This window comes from Pelobates fuscus, chromosome 3 (genome assembly GCF_036172605.1).
Source record: "Pelobates fuscus isolate aPelFus1 chromosome 3, aPelFus1.pri, whole genome shotgun sequence".
Classification (NCBI taxonomy): domain Eukaryota; kingdom Metazoa; phylum Chordata; class Amphibia; order Anura; family Pelobatidae; genus Pelobates; species Pelobates fuscus.
The window spans coordinates 123,840,083-123,861,040 of record NC_086319.1 but is presented as its reverse complement, the minus strand read 5'-3'; the positions used below and the strand labels follow the sequence as shown (position 1 = coordinate 123,861,040).

General features: G+C 41.3%; 2 long non-coding RNA genes across 3 annotated transcripts; both read right to left on the bottom strand.

The window, feature by feature from the left end:
• Positions 1-172: 172 nt before the first annotated feature.
• Positions 173-2,181, bottom strand: LOC134600885 (uncharacterized). The gene is made up of 4 exons (XR_010090381.1): positions 2,024-2,181; positions 1,750-1,922; positions 1,346-1,404; positions 173-280 (listed from the first exon to the last, which is right to left on the bottom strand). It is a non-coding gene; the product is annotated as an uncharacterized LOC134600885 (long non-coding RNA).
• Positions 2,182-2,679: 498 nt separating this feature from the next.
• LOC134600888 (uncharacterized) lies at positions 2,680-20,433 on the bottom strand. Of its 2 annotated transcripts, XR_010090385.1 has the most exons (4): positions 20,259-20,433; positions 16,605-16,663; positions 4,700-4,786; positions 2,680-2,711 (listed from the first exon to the last, which is right to left on the bottom strand). It is a non-coding gene; the product is annotated as an uncharacterized LOC134600888 (long non-coding RNA). The 2 variants fall into 2 exon arrangements; XR_010090384.1 differs by lacking the exon at positions 2,680-2,711 and having other exon boundaries at positions 4,620-4,786.
• Between the last annotated feature and the right edge of the window lie 525 nt (positions 20,434-20,958).

The following is a 20,958-nucleotide window of genomic DNA, read 5'->3' as shown; positions in this document are numbered from 1 at the left end:
ATAGCTTCATATATTTTTATATTGACACATCTCTGAACATGTTATTTATATAAGGAATAAAGAATATATTACTTTTCCTTCTAAAACCAGTGTTCGGTGAAAAAAAAAAGACATTCAGACAGACTATATAGAAGCAGATTAGGTAAAGTTTATTTTTGTCAACAAAGCCACCTTCAGCTGCGAGCTGTTCATTTTACAGGAATTCTTCTGTAGTTTGTTTCGTGTCCCGCATTAAGAATCTATTGTTCTTCTAGTCTTCTGGCCTTCTTACAGTAATTTGCTATTAAAGGGAAATAAATCTCAGGTCATTACACCCATATACATGCAGTTAGTCAAGTGTATTAAATAAAACATACATATTTTACCTTGTATAATGTGCTGTCAAACATCAATACGTTATTGATACATTATTGTGACTGGGATATCCACCTGCAAAATTTCTGGTATTGCTGGCAAATTAACCCCATTAAGGTATAACTCTACACCTTCTATGGATGTTTACAAAATTACAAAGTGGCTAGCATTTTATGTGTTGGTTTGAGCTTATAGGTTCAGTGTGAATTGCAAACCATGCATTTACAAGATTCAAAATGCAAAGAAGACAGTGAAAGGTGCTTATGTTTGCATGTCTCCTTAAGGACTGCAGACATGGCAAATAATGTATAAAAAGTACAAGCATCCTAACAGTCTCGATTTCAGTGGGACAGTCACTATTTTGGGGTCCTGTTTTTCTTCAGATCCTGGCATCTCATATTTGGGGACACCAAGGAACTGTCCTCGGGCACCAAACCGTAAGTGCCTCATGTGATGTGCTTGTGCTGTGCAACAGGCACTATGGCCACGCAGGGAGCATATCCCCACCGCTCCTCATATGGTCCTAAATGCCGACCACGCAGCCTACCTGTGAACCGCCATTATGGGTGTCACAAGTAACGTGGGTTGCGTACCTGATGATGTCCCCTCAGGGCCCTGCCCACGCCTTCCCAATTCCCCCATCGCAATTGTCAGGAGTTACAAGAGTAGAAAGTAAAAAATGAATACAATACTCCAGCATGCAGCTGAGGAAGGGAGACTGAAATAAAATCTCAAGTCATAACTAACAGAAATAGCAAGTGGATAGCAGATAACTAGAGAATGAATCACAGAACACCATAACAGAGTTATATGTACATTGTGTTCCTAACGATGTACATTTACATACAAACCTGAAAACCAAACAAGGTGTGTTTTGAACTCCCCACAATTCCCACTTTAATAAGTAAACTTGCTTGTGATTATTTGGGATTGCATAAAGTAAAATAAAAACTGTTAAGCAGAATAATAGCAAAATACTAATTAAATTTACCTCTACAGTCACGTTTCCGCGTTCAATTTTCACTAGTCCATATATGATGCATTAAATCACTGCAAACATGGATCTTAAGGAAGTCAACTATGGAATTAAAATATCTATCTATTTATCTATCTATATATTTATCATCTAAGTGTAATTTCAACTTAACTGTTGTAGGCTAAATTGTACAAGTCGATTATCAAGTGACCACTGTTTGCTTTTTTAGTAAACAAAACAAACCATTATTGTTGGGCAGAAATAACATCCCCAGGTTGTACTTGAAAACCAGAGTATATCTGAATGTACCTTTCCTGGCTAAACACATTAACCTTATTTAGCCACCCAATGTCACCCATGTTAACTGCACAATTAAATACAGAATACAATTGAAAATTAGACTGTGTTAAAAAGGATACAAAGCAGCACCTATATCAGAGTATAGATAGAGGACTCCATCAGCAAGAACACTGTGTTACTGATGCATTGATTGTTTTGGGTTTTCGATTAATTTGATGCAAAATTTACACATGGCACCAAATGTGTATGCAAATGCCCCTCCGCTAAGATGGATCACTACGTACTTATGCTCCTGGAAGACAAAATATGAAATACATAGATTAGACTCTCATTTTATACAAGGCAAAACAAAAATATGAAAACCTGATAAAAACAAACAAAACAAAAGCACACCTCCAGAAGTCACTGTTGGGGTCATATTACACTGCTGGGCAAAACGTTCCATGCACCTCACTTTTGGACCGAACATTCGGAGAGAGCCTTTCAGTGATACAAAGACAACGTGTTTCAAATTGGGCTACTGCCAGTGTACAAAGAGTTAGGCAAACATATTTATAGACAGAGGTTACAGCAAAAGTAACATGACAAGATTACATCAGCTAAACACGATATTGTTTATTTAGCAGCCAACAACATGTATTTCTGGTAGCGAGGTTAAAAGGTTATCTCTTTGATGGTCTGCAACAGGGTTTACTTTTAAGCTGACATTTAAGAATTGCTATTTCTAAAATAGTCTGTCCATTTACGTACTTCATTTTTAACCCTTTCATCGACACTTACAGAATATACCTTTTATAAATTAAAAGGTAACTCTCCAATCCCTTTTCCTCCAATTCATCACCCTGCAGCTCACCCACGGCATTTTGCGATACCCCTTTTCAATTTCTTGTTTTTTTAATTATTCAGCGTTTATTGAGAATACATCACAACACAGTATATGAAACCAAAGCAGGGAAAAAAGAAAGGCGACATACATTATACCATAGCTGTTAATTTACGGGAATTCTTCCATAGTCTGTATCGTCTCCCTCATGACGAACCAGTGTTCCCTCCAATCTTCTGGCCTTTTTATAGTAATTTGCTGTTAAAAGAAAATAAATCTCAGGTCACTATACCCTTGAACAAAGAGTTAAAGGACCACTATAGGCACCCAGACCACTTCAGGTCCAGCTAGGTTTAACCCTTATTCTTATAATAGGGTTAATCCAGCCTCTAGTGGCTGTCTCATTGACATTGTGAATGCTTTCCTATGGACTGGCTGAATGCGCGCGTGGCTGGAGGAGAGTCTCCCGCCCGGCGCTGTTGAAAGAGGTAAATTTAACCACTTCCACCCCCCCTAGAGCCCGGCGGGAGGGAGGCCCTGAGGGTGGGTGCACCCTCAGGGCACTATAGTGTCAGGAAAACGAGTATGTTTTCCTGGCACTATAGTGGTTCTTTAATCAAGTGTATTAAATAAAACATACACAATATTTTACATTGTATAATGTGTTGTCAAACAGGAATACACTATTGTGACGGGTATATTTATCTGTAAACTTCATGGTATTGCTGGCTGATAAACCCTATTAAGGTATAACTACACCTTATTTTATAGATGTTTGTAAAAGTACAAAGTGGATAGAATTTTATTTATGTTGGATTGGGCTTATAGATTCAGTGTGCATTGCAAATCATGCATTTTTAAGATTCAAACTGCAGAGAAGACAGTGAATGAAGTGCTTATGTTTACATGTCTCCTTAAGGACTGCACACATAACAAATAATGTATAAAAAGTACATGCATTCTTGGACCTCGAGCGATCTAGCATGAGGTATATCTTTACGGATAGATAACGCTTTACCCCACGCCATCCCACCATGGGATAAGCCCACACAAGATCCCAACCCCAACGGGACCACACACAACCCATGTAAAGACAGCGCCGCCATCCAGCTCGGTGAAACATCCCCCATCCCCTCCCATCTTCTCTCTTCTCTTCTCTTTTCCATTCTCTTTCTCTCTCTCTTCTGCACCCTTCTGGTAGGGCGAACGCCCACAGGCCGACACTAAACGCCACATATATACTTTAGACGGGACCTGCCCCAACCCGGCAGTATCAGCGGGAAGGGGGGGACAATGCGAACTCCAAGCCTGACCAGAGGGGTTGACAACACCAATAGCTTCCATGAGCATCATCCAAAAGTGTTTTTATTTTCCTGATTATTTTTTAGTTGTTAGTTTTTTGTTTACACAGTTATATCAATATAGCCATTGAGAAGTAGTAGAACAGTTAAGCGCTATAAAATACAGCACCTAGACAAATAGGATTATAAGACCTAGTAGGACAGAGGACACACGGAACCAACAAATAAAAATGAATCCATATGTATTAATGAGACGGCCACCAGGTTCCTCGTCACTTCTGTATTATTATACTTGTCGAAAGCTTTATCTACATAAATGTGCTTTTTCTGTTATGTACCTCCGTTTTGAATGTTGTATTGCGCCAGAGGATTGCCTTTGGGGTACCTCGTGGGCGATTGTTATATGCATATGCACAACAAAAATAAAGATGAAAAAAAAAAAAGTACATGCATTCCAACAGTCTCGATTTCGGTGGGACAGTCATGATTTTGCAGTCCTGTTCTTCAGATCCCTGGCATCCCATATCTGGGGACACCAAGGGCACCACACCACAAGTGCCTCACTTGATGTGCTCATGCTGTGCAGCAGACACTAGGACTAGCACTTCAGCACCGCTTCCCATATGGTCCTAAATACTGGGTGCCCAGTAGGCAGAATACCTGTGAGCCGTCCATTGTGGGCGTCACAAATAACATGAGTTGTGTAACTTATGATGCCCCCTCAGAGCTCCGGCCTACACCATCCTAATTCTCCCTTCCCATTTGTCGGGAGTTTTGAGAGTAGAAAGCAAAGAATTAATAAAACACTCCAGCATGCAGAAATCTCGAGTCATCCTTAAAGGAAATAGCAAGTGGATAGCAAATAACTAGAGAATGAATCACAGAACAAGGCATAACAAAGTTATATGTACATTGTGTTCCTAAGATTTACATTTACATACAAACCTGGAAATCTGGAATGAGTGTTAACAGGAAACTAAACAGTCCAAATGTTGTAAGCCACTCAAACACGGCCCCTGCTAAGTGGACATTCTAGGAGAGAGCACACAAGACATGTATGGTTTTCAGTAGAATTAGATCAGGACTAATTTTCACTTTTTATTTATTTATTTGGAAGACTAAATCTATAAGAAGTCATGAAACAGGAATATAACCTAAAGAGAAAATACACTTTTATTGTTATCTATATAGCTTCCTATATTTTTGGATATAATGGAGTAAATACGAGCATTTTATTATGATTTTATATAGATGAAATGTTCCAAAATTCTAATCTCCAAATCTTTTCCACAGTTAAAATTCAACTTTCAAATTCAAACCAACCCATAACCCAAAAAAGACAATGGCACCACTTAGACACTCAATATAAGTCTAGATTTACTCTACCTAGGGGCTAAGCTTTTTTCAATTTCTTGTTTTTTTAATTATTCAGCGTTTATTGAGAATACATCACAACACAGTATATGAAACCAAAGCAGGGAAAAAAGAAAGGCGACATACATTATACCATAGCTGTTCATTTACGGGAATTCTTCCATAGTCTGTATCGTCTCCCTCATGACGAACCAGTTGTCCCTCCGATCTTCTGACCTTTTTATAGTAATTTGCTGTTAATAGAAAATAAATCTCAGGTCACTATACCCATGAACAAAGAGTTAAAGGACCACTATAGGCACCCAGACCACTTCAGCTTAATGAAGTGGTCTGGATGCCAGGTCCCGCTAGGTTTAACCCTTATTCTTATAATAGGGTTAATCCAGCCTCTAGTGGCTGTCTCATTGGCATTGTGCATGCTCTCCTATGGACTGGCTGAATGCGCGCTTGGCTGGAGGAGAGTCTCCCGCCCGGCACTGTTGAAAGAGGTAAATGTAACCACTTCCACCCCCTAGAGCCCGACGGGAGGGAGGCCCTGAGGGTGGGGGCACACTCAGGGCACTATAGTGCCAGGAAAACGAGTATGTTTTCCTGGCACTATAGTGGTCCTTTAATCAAGTGTATTAAATAAAACATACACAATATTTTACATTGTATAATGTGTTGTCAAACAGGAATACACTATTGTGACGGGTATATTTTTAACCCTTTCATTGACACTTACAGAATATACCTTTTATATATTAAAAGGTAACTCTCCAATCCCTTTTACTCCAATTCATCACCGTGCAGCTCACCCACGGCATTTTGCGATACCCCTTTTCAATTTCTTGTTTTTTTCATTATTCAGCTTTTATTGAGAATACATCACAACACAGTATATGAAACCAAAGCAGGGAAAAAAGAAAGGCGACATACATTATACCATAGCTGTTAATTTACGGGAATTCTTCCATAGTCTGTATCGTCTCCCTCATGACGAACCAGTGTTCCCTCCAATCTTCTGGCCTTTTTATAGTAATTTGCTGTTAAAAGAAAATAAATCTCAGGTCACTATACCCATGAACAAAGAGTTAAAGGACCACTATAGGCACCCAGACCACTTCAGCTTAATGAAGTGGTCTGGGTGCCAGGTCCAGCTAGGTTTAACCCTTATTCTTATAATAGGGTTAATCCAGCCTCTAGTGGCTGTCTCATTGACATTGTGAATGCTTTCCTATGGACTGGCTGAATGCGTGCGTGGCTGGAGGAGAGTCTCCCACCCGGCGCTGTTGAAAGAGGTAAATTTAACCACTTCCACCCCCCCTAGAGCCCGGCGGGAGGGAGGCCCTGAGGGTGGGTGCACCCTCAGGGCACTATAGTGCCAGGAAAACGAGTATGTTTTCCTGGCACTATAGTGGTTCTTTAATCAAGTGTATTAAATAAAACATACACAATATTTTACATTGTATAATGTGTTGTCAAACAGGAATACACTATTGTGACGGGTATATTTATCTGTAAACTTCATGGTATTGCTGGCTGATAAACCCTATTAAGGTATAACTACACCTTATTTTATAGATGTTTGTAAAAGTACAAAGTGGATAGAATTTTATTTATGTTGGATTGGGCTTATAGATTCAGTGCGCATTGCAAATCATGCATTTTTTTTTTTTTTTTAATTCTTTATTTTTGTTGTGCAGGGTGTTACATGGTAGCGACATACGCCACATCAGCGTGTTAAAAGATGTACTGGAGTTTGACAGTGGCATGAGGTATTGCACATTTTTTACAATTGTAAGTATAGCTAAACAGTGAAATTAGCAATAGTAAAAATAAAATAAAGTAGGACGGTCTACGCTTAACAGTTCTAGATTAATTATATTAATAGTACGGTTTGTGCTAATAGTATGGTTTACATTGCAAAATTACTTATGCTAGTGTGTTTTCACTTTTTTATAGTTTTGTGTAGATACGTCAAGGATTAGGTTAACATGTCAGTTATACGAGAAGGCAGACAATATACTATTTCGGGTTGTCATACTGACGGTCATAGATTTATAGGATCACACGCTTAACTAAGGTTGCCTTTCTCCTTCTTTCTCCCTCCCTGTGTTAAAAAGCGAGAACAAAGGAGAAAAAACAGAACAAAAACAAACGAGAATGACAACATAACCAGTCACAAGTTAAACAGGCCAGGTAGCTGCTTTTCTACAGTACAGTGCTATCATTTGTGATAATAGACTGATCGTGAGTCCTACCCGTGTAGGACCTGCTGGGCTAGTTACAGACCTGTTGCACTGTACCCACTTAAACTGCTTAAACTGCGGGGCTTTGAAGGGCAGCAGTCAGGAGGATCTGTGCAAATGGTTTGGCACCTAGCTTGGCATACTAAAGGTACTATATCTGCTTAAACCTTCGTAACTTAATTCCTGCTCCTATCTAGTAAACAGTAATATAATGGCTTTGCACATAGCTTGACATATTAAGAGTGTTACATCTGTGTGTTTGGTATAACATCCTATTCATCAGCTCATGTGTGTATCTGCTAAGTGAGAGATATAGCCTATTCGTTAACATGAATGAAGTATACTGGTATCCCCTTACAAAAATCAAGATGAGAGAACTAAACTAAATAAAAAAACAAAAAAAAAAACCCTCTAACAATGTAAAAACGGCAGGATAGCATCCCTCGTGTGTGAGGCTTGCCTGCTTCTAGTATTGTAGTATCTGGCTAATCCTGCAACTCTTCCAGTGAACATGTCGTGCTTAGGGAGTGTGCCCAGTTGCTAAAGTGTTTCATCCTTGTCATGACCAGTCTTAACTAGGTGAGTATGCTGTAGCAAGACATAACAGATTGTGGGATCACTAGCAGCAATTCTTGTCAAAAAGGAAACACTATAATCAATAGCTGTGCTAGTGAGGGAGAATCATTTCAGTTTAACTAAATAATATACTGTAACATTGGCGAAAGTCCCCCCCTGCCAGAGATAGGAGAGTTCGGTGGTAAATGGGTTACAAACCCGACAAGGTATCACGGTGTTCTGGCAGTAGCTGGGGCAGCCGAGGAAAATGCCCACACGGATCAGTTCAAGGTCTGTCGGCTGTGGGGCAGGGTGGAAGGCACTTCAGCCTATGCCCTGTGTGGGAATGTCTCGAATGCCAGCATAGCTGGCCCTGCCGATGGAGTCCCTGGGCCTGATTCCAGCTCTTACGGTCGTCAGCGAGGCTTTCTCTTGTGCACTGTCTTGGTGTGCAGCGTGATCTTTGCGATGGGTAGGAGCCGCTTTCCGTGTCGTTTGCTTGGTGGTGTAACTCGTAGGCTGGAGAGATCGCCGCTGTCGGCACCATCTCGTGGCTGACGTCATGTGAGGGACTGCCGTTCTGTGGTGGTGTCGAGCAGATGGCGCCCGACTTGAGTACTCATCTGGTGACTGAGCTGTTTTCGGCTTGTGTTTGCGAGGGGGATTCCCGCCTATTTGCCGTCGTGTTGCCGGGCGGATCCATGCCGCTACCTCCTTCAGCGCCCTCGTGAAGGCCTGTCTCTGGGTGTGAAGTGTAGTCCACAGACTGGCACACAGCCTGCCGTAGAACTCCTCTATGCGCTGGGGTGGCATGTGGAGTGTGCGGTTCCTGGCAGACTGTGCCTGTGCCGCCATCTTGTTTGGGACTTGGCTGTTTCGTCTCGCTTTTGGTGTTGCTTCTCATGCTGGTCGTGGTGTGGGGGTAATCGTCCCCAGCGAGGACTGGGATGACCCCCGCCGGTCCAGAGGGGGGGGGGTTTAAAGGTGAGTACTGTGAGGGAATCATCCGCGAGGTTGCCATCCAGGAGAGCGGCCGCCTCTCCCTGGCTTGATCACGGTTAGGCCTCAAACTGGAATTGTGGGGACCCGGTGAGTTGCTGGCATATGTTTCATACCAAAATGATTCCCAGGGTCTCCCCCACTCTGTAAACACCTTCCCAGCAGTGTGCGTGCGATGGATCGGGGTATATCCCCCGTTTTAGTAGTTGGTGTGCAGGAGCTGTCGTGAAGCACGTCCACCCTGCTAGGAAGCTAAGCTCCACCCAGCAAATAATGCATTTTTAAGATTCAAACTGCAGAGAAGACAGTGAATGAAGTGCTTATGTTTACATGTCTCCTTAAGGACTGCACACATAACAAATAATGTATAAAAAGTACATGCATTCCAACAGTCTCGATTTTGGTGGGACAGTCATGATTTTGCAGTCCTGTTCTTCAGATCCCTGGCATCCCATATCTGGGGACACCAAGGGCACCACACCACAAGTGCCTCACTTGATATGCTCATGCTGTGCAGCAGACACTAGGACTAGCACTTCAGCACCGCTTCCCATATGGTCCTAAATACTGGGTGCCCAGTAGGCAGAATACCTGTGAGCCGTCCATTGTGGGCATTACAAATAACATGAGTTGTGTAACTTATGATGCCCCCTCAGAGCTCCGGCCTACCCCATCCTAATTCTCCCTTCCCATTTGTTGGGAGTTTTGAGAGTAGAAAGCAAAGAATTAATAAAACACTCCAGCATGCAGAAATCTCGAGTCATCCTTAAAGGAAATAGCAAGTGGATAGCAAATAACTAGAGAATGAATCACAGAACAAGGCATAACAAGGTTATATGTACATTGTGTTCCTAAGATTTACATTTACATACAAACCTGGAAATCTGGAAAGAGTGTTAACAGGAAACTAAACAGTCCAAATGTCGTAAGCCACTCAAACATGGCCCCTGCTAAGTGGACATTCTAGGAGAGAGCACACAAGACATGTATGGTTTTCAGTAGAATTAGATCAGGACTAATTTTCACTTTTTATTTATTTATTTGGAAGACTAAATCTATAAGAAGTCATGAAACAGGAATATAACCTAAAGAGAAAATACACTTTTATTGTTATCTATATAGCTTCCTATATTTTTGGATATAATGGAGTAAATACGAGCATTTTATTATGATTTTAAATAGATGAAATGCTCCAAAATTCTAATCTCCAAATCTTTTCCACAGTTAAAATTCAACTTTCAAATTCAAACCAACCCATAACCCAAAAAAGACAATGGCACCCCTTAGACACTCAATATAAGTCTAGATTTACTCTACCTAGGGGATAAGCTTGAGCTTGAAGCTGGTCTTTGGCCTGATCCTGCCCCTAGCCCATCTTTCTGGCCTTTTCAGGAATTCCTGCCAGGGCTTACACTCCCAAGAGATACGTTGGGCCCAGATCTAAAGCTGGGACCATACTTCCTCCCCACCATGACAATAAAACCCCAGAGATACATGGATCCCCAGACCAAGATAAGTACAGAGATTACATGAAACAGACTCAGAGACATATGACGATACATAACTGCATAAATGCAAGGTGTTTTTAAACTCCTCACAATTCTCACTTTAGAGGAACACTATAGGGTCAGAAACACAAACATGTATTCCTAACCCTATAGTGTTAAAACCAACATTTACCCCCCATGGTCCCCTCTTGCCCCTCTAAATATAGCACAATCTTACTTTTTATTTCAGTCTGCTGCTGCTGGCTCTGCCCCTGATCTGCCTGCTTTGCTTACATCATCAGAAGTGGTGATCTGAACCAATCACCATGATTTCACAGGAAAGCATTGGATTGACTGAGACTGTCAAGGAGGAACACAGCCCTCGCCAATCAGCATCTCCTCATAGAATTGCATCGAATCAATGCGTCTCTATGAGGAAAGTTCAGTGTCTCCATGCAGAGGGTAAACATAGAAACATAGAATGTGACGGCAGATAAGAACCATTCGACCCATCTAGTCTGCCCAATTTTCTAAATACTTTCATTAGTCCCTGGCCTTATCTTATAGTTAGGATAGCCTTATGCCTATCCCACGCATGCTTAAACTCCTTTACTGTGTTAAACATCGAATGGCAATGCTGCACACTGTGCAGCACTTCCCCAGAAAGATAGTGGCTGGGGAGGTGTCCCTAGGCTGTATTCAGAGCCGGCTCTCTAATTAGGTGGTTTAGGCGGCTGCCTAAGGCCTTGCACTGGCTGGGGCCTCGTGGCCGCCTAAACCTCCTGAGGGCAGACTGTGTTGGTTCCTCGGTCAGTGACTGAGGAGCCAACAACAGGAGGGGGCCCGGTGGCTTGCCCGGTATGCCGCCGGGTGCGAGGCCCCTCCTGCCTGCCCGGCCAGCCATTGCAGACACAGGTCTGCAGCTCCACAATGAGCAGAGCTGCAGACCATGTGTCTCGAAAACTGGCTGATCAGAGCGTTGCCACGGGTTACTATGGCAACACTCTGACAGGTCTCGCGAGATACAGGGTCTGCAGCTTTGTGGAGCTGCAGACCGGAAGTAATGGCGACCAGACCACCAGGGATCCCACTGGACCACCACGCAGCCCACACTGGACCACCAGGGAGCCCACTTGACCACCAGGCAGCCCACACTGGACCACCAGGGAACCCACTGGACCACCAGGGAATAAATTAAGGTATGCAGTCCCCTCACCATCAAACCCTCCCTCCCTCAGCATCACCCCCCCTCCTTCAGCATCACCCCCCTCAGCATCACCCCCACCCTCAGCATCACCCCCCTCCCTCAGCATCACCCCCCTCCCTCAACATCACATCCCCTCCCTCAACATCACCCCCTCCCTCTCACATCATCCCCCCTCAGACCCACATCACCCCCACTCCCTCACCATCACCCCCTCCCTCTCACATCATCCTCTCCCTCTCAAATCACCCCCCTCCTTCACACCATCACCCCCTATCTCACATCACCCCCTCACTCTCACCATCAGCCCCCTCCCTTTCACATCATTTCCTCCCTCACATCACCCCCACTCCCTCTCACCATCACCCCACTCCCTCACCATCACCCCTTCCCTCTCACACCATCCTCTCCCTCTCAAATCACCCCCCTCCTTAACACCATCACACCCTCTCTCACATCACCCCCCTCCCTCTCACCATCACCCCCCTCCCTCTCACATCACCCCCTCCCTCTCACATCATCCCCCTCCCTCTCACCATTACCCCTCTAATACTCTCTCACAACCCCCCTGTCCATTTAACCCCTTCGCCCTGTCATTCGCCCTCACCTTGTCATAGTCACCAGGGTTAAAGTAGGGGAATTAAATAGTTTGTTAGAGAAGGGTTTATTGAGTGCTTGGTAGGTCATTTTTGACAGTTGCAGGAAAGGAGTCATGAGGTGGGGGATGAGAAGCCTGCTGACAGTTTAATTGGTACGCTTTAATGAAGAAGTGAGTTTTCAAAGATTTTTTGAAGGAGTGGAGGCTAGGTGAAAGTCTGATTGAGGAGGGAAGGGAGTTCCACAGAATAGGTGCAGCCCTAGAGAAGTCTTGAAGGCGAGCGTCAGAGGTGGGGATCCGGGCAGTGGATAGGCGTAGGTCTTGGGATGAGCGCAGGGGTCTCGACGGGACATACTTGTGTATGAGGGAGGATAGGTATGTTGGAGCAGCATTATGTAGGGATTTGTAAGCAAGCGCCAGAATTTTGAATTGGGCACTATATCTAACTGGAAGCCAATGCAGGGACTGACAGAGCGTGGAGGCGTGGAAGGTGCGACCGGACAGGAAAATAAGCCTCGCAGCCGCATTCATTATAGATTGCAGCGGTGCAAGCTGGGAACATTTAAGACCGGTGAGAAGGGGATTGCAGTAGTCGAGGCGAGAGAGAACAACAGCATGAACCAATATCTTAGCCGCGTCCGGCGTTAGATATGGGCGGATGCGCGCTATGTTCTTGAGTTGGAAGCGACGGGATTTGACTATCGATTGGACATGGGGAGTAAAAGAGAGGTCAGAATCGAAAAAGAACCCCTAGGCCTGCGAGGTAGAGGTGATAGTAGCGCCGTTGACTTGGATGGAGACAACAGGAGTAGCAGCACTTGAGGGAGGAAAAACAGGTTGAGTTTAAGGAAGTGAGCAGCCATCCAGTTGGAAATAGCAGAGAGGCAGTCAGAAACACAAGTCAAGGTGGGCGGAGAGAGATCAGGGGAGGACAGGTAGATTTGCGTGTCATCTGCATATAAATGATATTGGAAACCAAAGGAGCTGATGAGTTTACCAAGGGAGGCAGTATAGATAGAGAACAATAGGGGGCCGAGGACAGATCCTTGGGGGACGCCGACAGAGAGGGGTTGGGGAGAAGAGGCAGAACCAGAGAAAGAAACACTGAAAGAGTGCTGGGAGAGGTAGGAGGAGCACCAGGAGAGAGCAGTATCCCGTAGACCAAAGTTACGAAAAATGGGAAGAAGCTGTTGATGATCAACAGTGTCAAATGCGGCAGAAAGATCAAGGAGGATTAGGATAGAGTATTGGCCGTGAGATTTAGAAGCAATTAAATCGTTGGATACTTTGGTCACAGCAGTTTCGACAGAGTGACCAGCGCGGAATCCAGACTGAAGGGGGTCAAGCAGAGAGTTGGATTCGAGAAAGTCTGTCAATCTGGCGTACACAACTCTCTCGAGGATCTTGGAGGCAAATGGCAGTAGCGAGATAGGGCGGTGGATGGGGAGTTAGGATCAAGGTTGGGCTTTTTCAGAATCGGGGTTACGGTTGCATGTTTGAAGGGTGAGGGAAATGTGCCAGAGGAAAGGGAGAGATTGAAAATGCTAGCGAGAGGAAGAGCAAGAGAGGGAGACAAAGTGCGGATGAGATGCGAGGGAATAGGATCGAGGGAGCAGGTGGTGGGGCGGGAGGACAGGAGCAGAGCAGAAACCTCTTGTGCTGTAGCAGGTGCAAATGTGCATAGGATGGCAGGGGGAGTGGGGTTGGGTGATGTAATGATAGGGGTAGGAGAGAGATTAGAGATCTCTTTCCTGATTGTAGAGATCTTCTCAGTGAAATGAGATGCAAAGTTTGTGGCGGACAAAGTGGTGGAAGGAGGAGGAGTCACAGGGCGAAGAAGAGCATCACAAGTGTGAAACAGGTGTTTGGGTTGATGGGACAGTGTGCTTATGAGGGTTTTAAAGTAGTTTACCTTTGCAGAGGAAAGAGCCATGCTGTAGGAGCGCAGCATAAATTTATAGTGGATAAAGTCAGATGCAAAGTGAGACTTTCTCCAGCAGCGTTCAGCAGTTCTGGAACATTTTTGGAGGTAACGGGTCAGCTTAGTGTGCCAGGGTTGTAGTTGGGGGTGCTTGCTGCGTTTAACTGTAGGAGGTGCCATGATGTGAAGTTGAGAGGAGAGAGTGGAGTTGTAGAGTGAGGTTGCAGAGTTAGGGCAGTTGAGATTGAGATGGGTAAAAGGAGTGTTTGGAGTGTGGTGGAGAAGTGCTTGAGATCGAGGGAGTTGAGGTTTCTGCGAGGTTGGAGAGTTGATGGTGGTGAAATTTTGGTATGGGGTATGCAGATGTTAAATGTTGATGGTGGTCAGACAAACGAAATGGAACAGTGGAGAGATCAGAGGTGGTACAGAGATTGGTGAAGATGAGGTCAAGAGTGTTTCCTGCAGTGTGAGTTGCTGAGGAAGAAATCTGTGTGAGTCCAAAGGAGGAGGTTACAGAGAGCAGACGAGAGGCATCAGGGCAGTTGAGCTTGTTGATAGGGATATTGAAGTTCCCAAGTATGAGAGAGGGAGTGCTAGAGGAAAGAAAGTGGGGTAACCAGGAGGAAAAGTGTTCAATAAATAGTTTAGGGTGACCGGGGGGGGGGGGGGGGGCGATAGATGATGGCAATTCTTAAAGGAGTGGGCTTAAAAAGGCATATAGTGTGAACTTCAAAAGAAGTAAAGGATAGGGCAGGGGCAGTGAGGATAGGTTGAAAGGTGCACTGAGGGGAGAGAAGGATGCCTACACCACCTACTTTACAGTCGAGTCTAGGAGTATGGGAGAACTGTAGACCACCGAAACATAAAGAAGCAGGAGTAGCGGTATCGGATGGGGACAGCCAGGTCTCAGTGAGTGCCAGTATTGTGAGTGAGTTAGAGATGATGAGGTCATGTATAGCTGTAGACTTGATGTTACTACAAATGGAGCGAGCGTTCCAGAGTGCACACTGAATTTTGGTAGAGGAGGATAAACTGCAGGGTATTTGGAGGAGGCTTGCATGGTTTCTAGTTATTTTGGTGTGAGCAGATGAGGTGTGGGGCCCTGAGTTGGGAGAGACGTCACCAGCTGCCAGAAGTAGGAGGAGAGATAGTGACAGGAGGTGTGAATGGGTTTTATATGGGCAGCGACTAGGGTGAAATTGGGTTAGAGCAGGAGAGAGAGAATAGAGAAATGAGTGCAGGGCTTGAGATGAGAGAAGGGGGGAGTGTAGCAAAGAGGGATTAATGTAAATGTGAGTGTGTTGTTGAGGGAAGTAGGTGGAATGGGATATTTTGATTCTGAGGGAGATAAGAGAGAAGGAGAGGAGGAGAGTATAGAGCATTGCACTGTTCAGGTTTGATAGAAGTGGTCTTTTAAAACTGTGACTGTGGAAGACAGAGATGATAGGGTCAAAACAGGACTGCAATAAAAGCTATGGAATGGAGATGCACAGAAGAGGTGAGGATTGGTCAAGCAAGACATTTGGGTGGGTATCAATAAAATAAGGGGGGGGAGCAAAAATAACAGAGAAAGTCTTTAGCGATAAGCAGAATGTTGAATAACATTTAAGTTAACAAACCAGTGATGAGCAGGACAGGAAGCAACTAGCCTTAGCATGCAGGACAAGACAAACTACAGAATATATGCATGTATGTATGAGCAAACACACACACACATATATATATATATATATATATATATGTATATATATATATATATATATATATATATATATATATATATATATATATATACATATATATATATATATATATATATACACACATATACATATATTAAAGAACAAGCACACCCAGTTAAGATACAATGACAAAGAAATAGTGGTTAGAGATACATAGTTTAAAAATATGCAAGTGGTTAAAATTCAATACAATTATAGTGTCCAGTATTAAGAGTAGATAGTTTCCTCCATAGTCTACAATGCACAAAGGCTACAGGCAGACCCCTATACATACAACACACTTCAAGCAGCTACCCCATACGCATACATGCTCACAGGCAAAAACGCAAACATGCTCACAGAGACATACATTCACACACACACACAATGATACTCTCTGTCAGACACACTCTCAGGCACATACACAGGTAAACTGTGCATCAATGTGTATATGTGACAGCATGCATGTATTGCAACTCTATTTTATTTACTCTTTTGTTAGTGGGGCCTCATGTTTGAGTTTCACCTAAGGCCTCATAAAGTCTAGAGCCGCCTCTGGCTGTAATGTAAACTCTGCACTTTCTCTGAAGGGAAATGGTTATATTCATCAGAACAAACGGAAGAGAACAAATAAGCTGTAGTTTTTCTGGTGGCTATAATGTCCCTTTAATAAAGAAACTTGCTTGTAATTATCTGGGATTACATAAAGTAAAATAAATATTGTTAAGTAGATTCTCAGTGAAATACTAGTAAAAGTTACCTCTACAGTTGGGTTTCCAATTTCACCTTTCACGAGCCCATATATGACGCATGAAAACACTGCAAGCATGTTATCTTAAGGAAGTCAACTATGACATTTAAAATATCTCTATCTATCTATCTATCTTTAATTACAACTTGTGTAGCTGTTGTAGCCTAACTTGTAGAAATTGATTATGAAGTGACCACAGTTTGCTGTTTAGTAAACAAAACAAACCATCATTAGCCTCTTTACCCCTTAAAGACGCTAGACCTACATTTTTCATCATTGCAGTCCTCCCCATAAGGACCCAGGACGGAAAATGTCTGTCCAATACTAAAATTAACCTCAGTTTGCCACAACTGCGGCAGTAAAAAACACTTTTAAAAAGTTTAAACAAAGTTTTAAAATAGTAAAACAAAAGTTGTTAAAAGTTTTAAAAAAGTTTAATAGTTAAAAAAAAACTTTTAAAAAGTAAAAATAACATTTTAAAAAGGGGAAAAATGCATATTACCTCTACACTTGGTACAGGCTAGCAAACAAATGATCCCACGTTAAGGTTTAAAATATGCCTTTTGAAATACCCTTGGATGTCTTCTTTAAGAAATAGTATGTATTTTTGGGGTACTTGGAATAAGCAGCCTGCTAAAATATTTCAAAATAGAATAGGGACCCATCAAAACCATCTATGAAAATTCACACTTAAAAATCTGAAATTGACTGGTCTCTTTTACAGCTCTGTAACATACTGTGAGCATACTTAGGGGGAATTAATGACAGTGGCACTTATCAAATGTGCAACATTCCCAGCAAAACTGCAACATGAATGTAAAAAATTTTCTCACCACATAATTTGAAATAAATTGGCCAAAAAATGGTGGCAAGTAAAGGTATAATATATGCCTAAAAAGATACCATGGAGTGTCTGCTTTCTCAAATGGAAGGTCTTTGTGGGGTGATTTGAACAGTCAAACTGCTATAATGCCACAAAATCAGATATAGGACCATCTATGAAAATTCCAACTATATAAACTGAAATACCTTGGTCTCATTTATGGCATTGTAGCTGACACAGAATAGTGGCAAAGGGGTATCGTTGTACTCAGCAGATGTAGCTGAACACAATATGAGTTTCTGTACAGGAATAGCAAACACCAGCTTTACGAAATACACATTACAAAAACCTTGTTATATGTGTATATGCCAAAAAAGAGAAAAAAAACTCAATTTTACTCCAATATTTAGCAGTGAAATTACTACGTAAAAAGTGTCAAAATAACCTTAGATAAATAGCCTGTGATTTCTACTTTATATTAATATATACTTTTGTATGGCAATTTTGTTTTCTGTGATGGGAATTAAAATTCCAAGACAAACATACCAACTTCTAAAATTGTTTCACATTGAAATTTTATTTTAGACCTTGTAGTTTGTGACCTGTAACTTTCAAAATAAACTGAAATCCTACACATATTATGTATTTTGTAAATCAAGACACATAAATGAATTGATGTTGAATTGCTTTTGCAAATCTGGACATATTATGCACATGTTATTATTGCCAAAACTTGGGAGGGGGGGGAGGGGGGAATTAATTTTTCCCTGCATTATTTTCATTTTGTTTTCGTAATAAATGAGAATTTATATATGTATATGTCACATCAAAGTAAAGCCCTGTTTGTCGTCTAAAAAACAGTGTATAATATGTGTTGGTACAATAAATGAGAGAGATGCAAATTGCAGTTGAACACAAACAGCAAACAATGAAAAAATTGCTTGTGTCTTTAAGGGTAAGACAAGCTTCTGAAGCTGTGTACTTAAGGGGTTGAAGACGGAGGCAATTGTTCTGATCAAAACAAAACGTAAACAAAACCTGGAATTTGCGCTATATGTCTGTTCAACTGTAATTTACCTTTTTCATATTAAATTCACCCACACTTATATATCATTTTGTTCAGGAGAAACAGGGCTTTCATATCATATCAAATATTTCTATATGAAATATAATTTAATATGAATAAAATTGTAAAAAAAAACTTAACTGTGAATGTCATAATACTGTTAGCTTTTACAGCAATAAAATACACATATTTGTATTCAGCGATGTCTAACGAGTACAACAGTACCCCCTATGAACAAGTTTTTGGGTGTTTTGGAAAGTTACAGGGTCAAACATAGCACGTTACATATTTCAGTTTATACACATTGAAATTTGCCAGACTGGTTATGTTGCCTTTGAGACTGTATCATAGCCCAGGAATGAGAATTGCCACCATGATGGCATACCATTTGCAAAAGAAGACAACCCAAATGGGGTATGTTCAGTCTTTTTTAGTAGCCACTTAGTCACAAACACTAGGCAAAGTTAGCTTTCATATTGGTTTTTGTGTGAAAAATGAAAAAAACTAATATAAATGCTAACTTTGGCCAGTGGCTACTAAACAAAAAACTGGACTACCCCACTTGCAATACTGTACCTTGGGTTGTCATACTAATCTGGCAAATTTCAATGTGAAAAAAACTGGAATACAAGCCTTATATTTGACTCTCTGACTTTCCAATACAGTATAAAACCTGTATATCGGGAGTACTGTTATACTCGGGAGACTTCACTGAACACAAATATGAGTGTTTCAAAACAGTAAAATGTATTACAACAATATCATCCGTGAGAGTGCCATTTGTGTGTGAAAAAGGCAAAAAACTTCACTTTCACTGATAGTATCATCGTTGTAATACAATTTACCGTTTTAAAACACTAATATTTGTGTTCAGCGAAGTCTCCTGAGTAAAACAGTACCCCCCATGAAGTTTTATGGTCTCTTGGAAAGTTGCAGGGTTAAATATAGTGCTTGCTAATTAAATTCTCTAGACTTTCTTTTTAATTTTAATTACTAAAATCACATAATTATGTTAAAAGATTACATAAATATACACATAGAATTTTTATATATATATATATATATATATATATATATATATATATATATATGTTAAATTCTATGTGAATTCCATTCTAAGTATTTTTTACTACCTATATAAATATTAATATCAAAGTACAGTACGATTATTTTTTATTATTTAAATTATTTATTTTATTATTTTATTTATTATTGTAATTAGATTTAGATGTGTATATATATATATATATATATATATATATATATATATATATATCTTATATATAAATATGTGTAATTTTATTCCAAGTGTATTTTAATACTAATATATGTAATTATATTAACATTAAAATACACTAAGTATGACTTAGTATATATACATGATATATATGTATATATATATATATATATATATATATATATATAGCTATTGCTGCCATGTGATCGTTCTTTGAGCGCGATCACATGGCCCCCAGGGGCCTGAATTGCCCTGGGAGGGCTGTCTGGGCTGTCAGGCAGTCCTCCCGAAGCGAAGCGCCAGGAAGGTAAGTATCCCAGGCGCTCCAGGGCTCAAAGCCATTACGGCGTTCTATGCCGCCACAACGGCTTTAAAGCCCATTTAAAGTGGGACGGCATAGAAGCCTGTAACGGCGTTAAGGGGTTAATTAAATTTAGTCCACAACCCTATTAACCTTATTTTGCCACCTATGTCTCCTGTGTTGAATTGTATATAGAATACAATGAATTACAAATTAAACCGTGTTAAAAAGGATACAAAGCAGCATCAATAACAGACTATAGACAGATAGTCCCATTCTTATTAGACATATGGTATTACTGATGCCTTGATTATTTTTTTTTTCAATTAAAGTGAGGCAAAATATATACATGGTACCAAACATGTATGCAAGTGCCCCTCCAATAAGATGGATCACTACGTATGTATGCGACTGGAAGACAAAATATTAAACATATAGGTTAGATTCTCATTTTATACAAGGCAAAACAAAATATATGAAAACCTGGAAAAAAGTGAATTGTCCCACCTTATACCAAAACCACACATCCAGAAGTCATACCTACAGAATGCAACTTTTACAAATTGAAAGGAAACTCCCATCCCATTTCCTCCAATTCCTCACCCTGCAGCTCACCCAGTGCATTTTGCTATAACCTTTTTAAATAAATTTTGTAATCATTCACGATTATTGAGAATACAGCACAATACAGTACAAGAAACCAAAGCAGGGAAAAAGAAAGGCAATATAGAGCAAAACATGACAGTGTGGAGTACTCATGGATTTTGTGGTGTGGAAAAAGTATCTACAGATGGAATGGATTTTAGCTTATAGAGCTTTGGGAATTTTAAACTCATTTTGGGTGTGGTGGAGGGATTGACAGAGACCCTTTACAAATCTCCAAAACATAACCAAACTTAACATTCATTTTTTTGCCGCTCGTTTTTTAAATTTTTT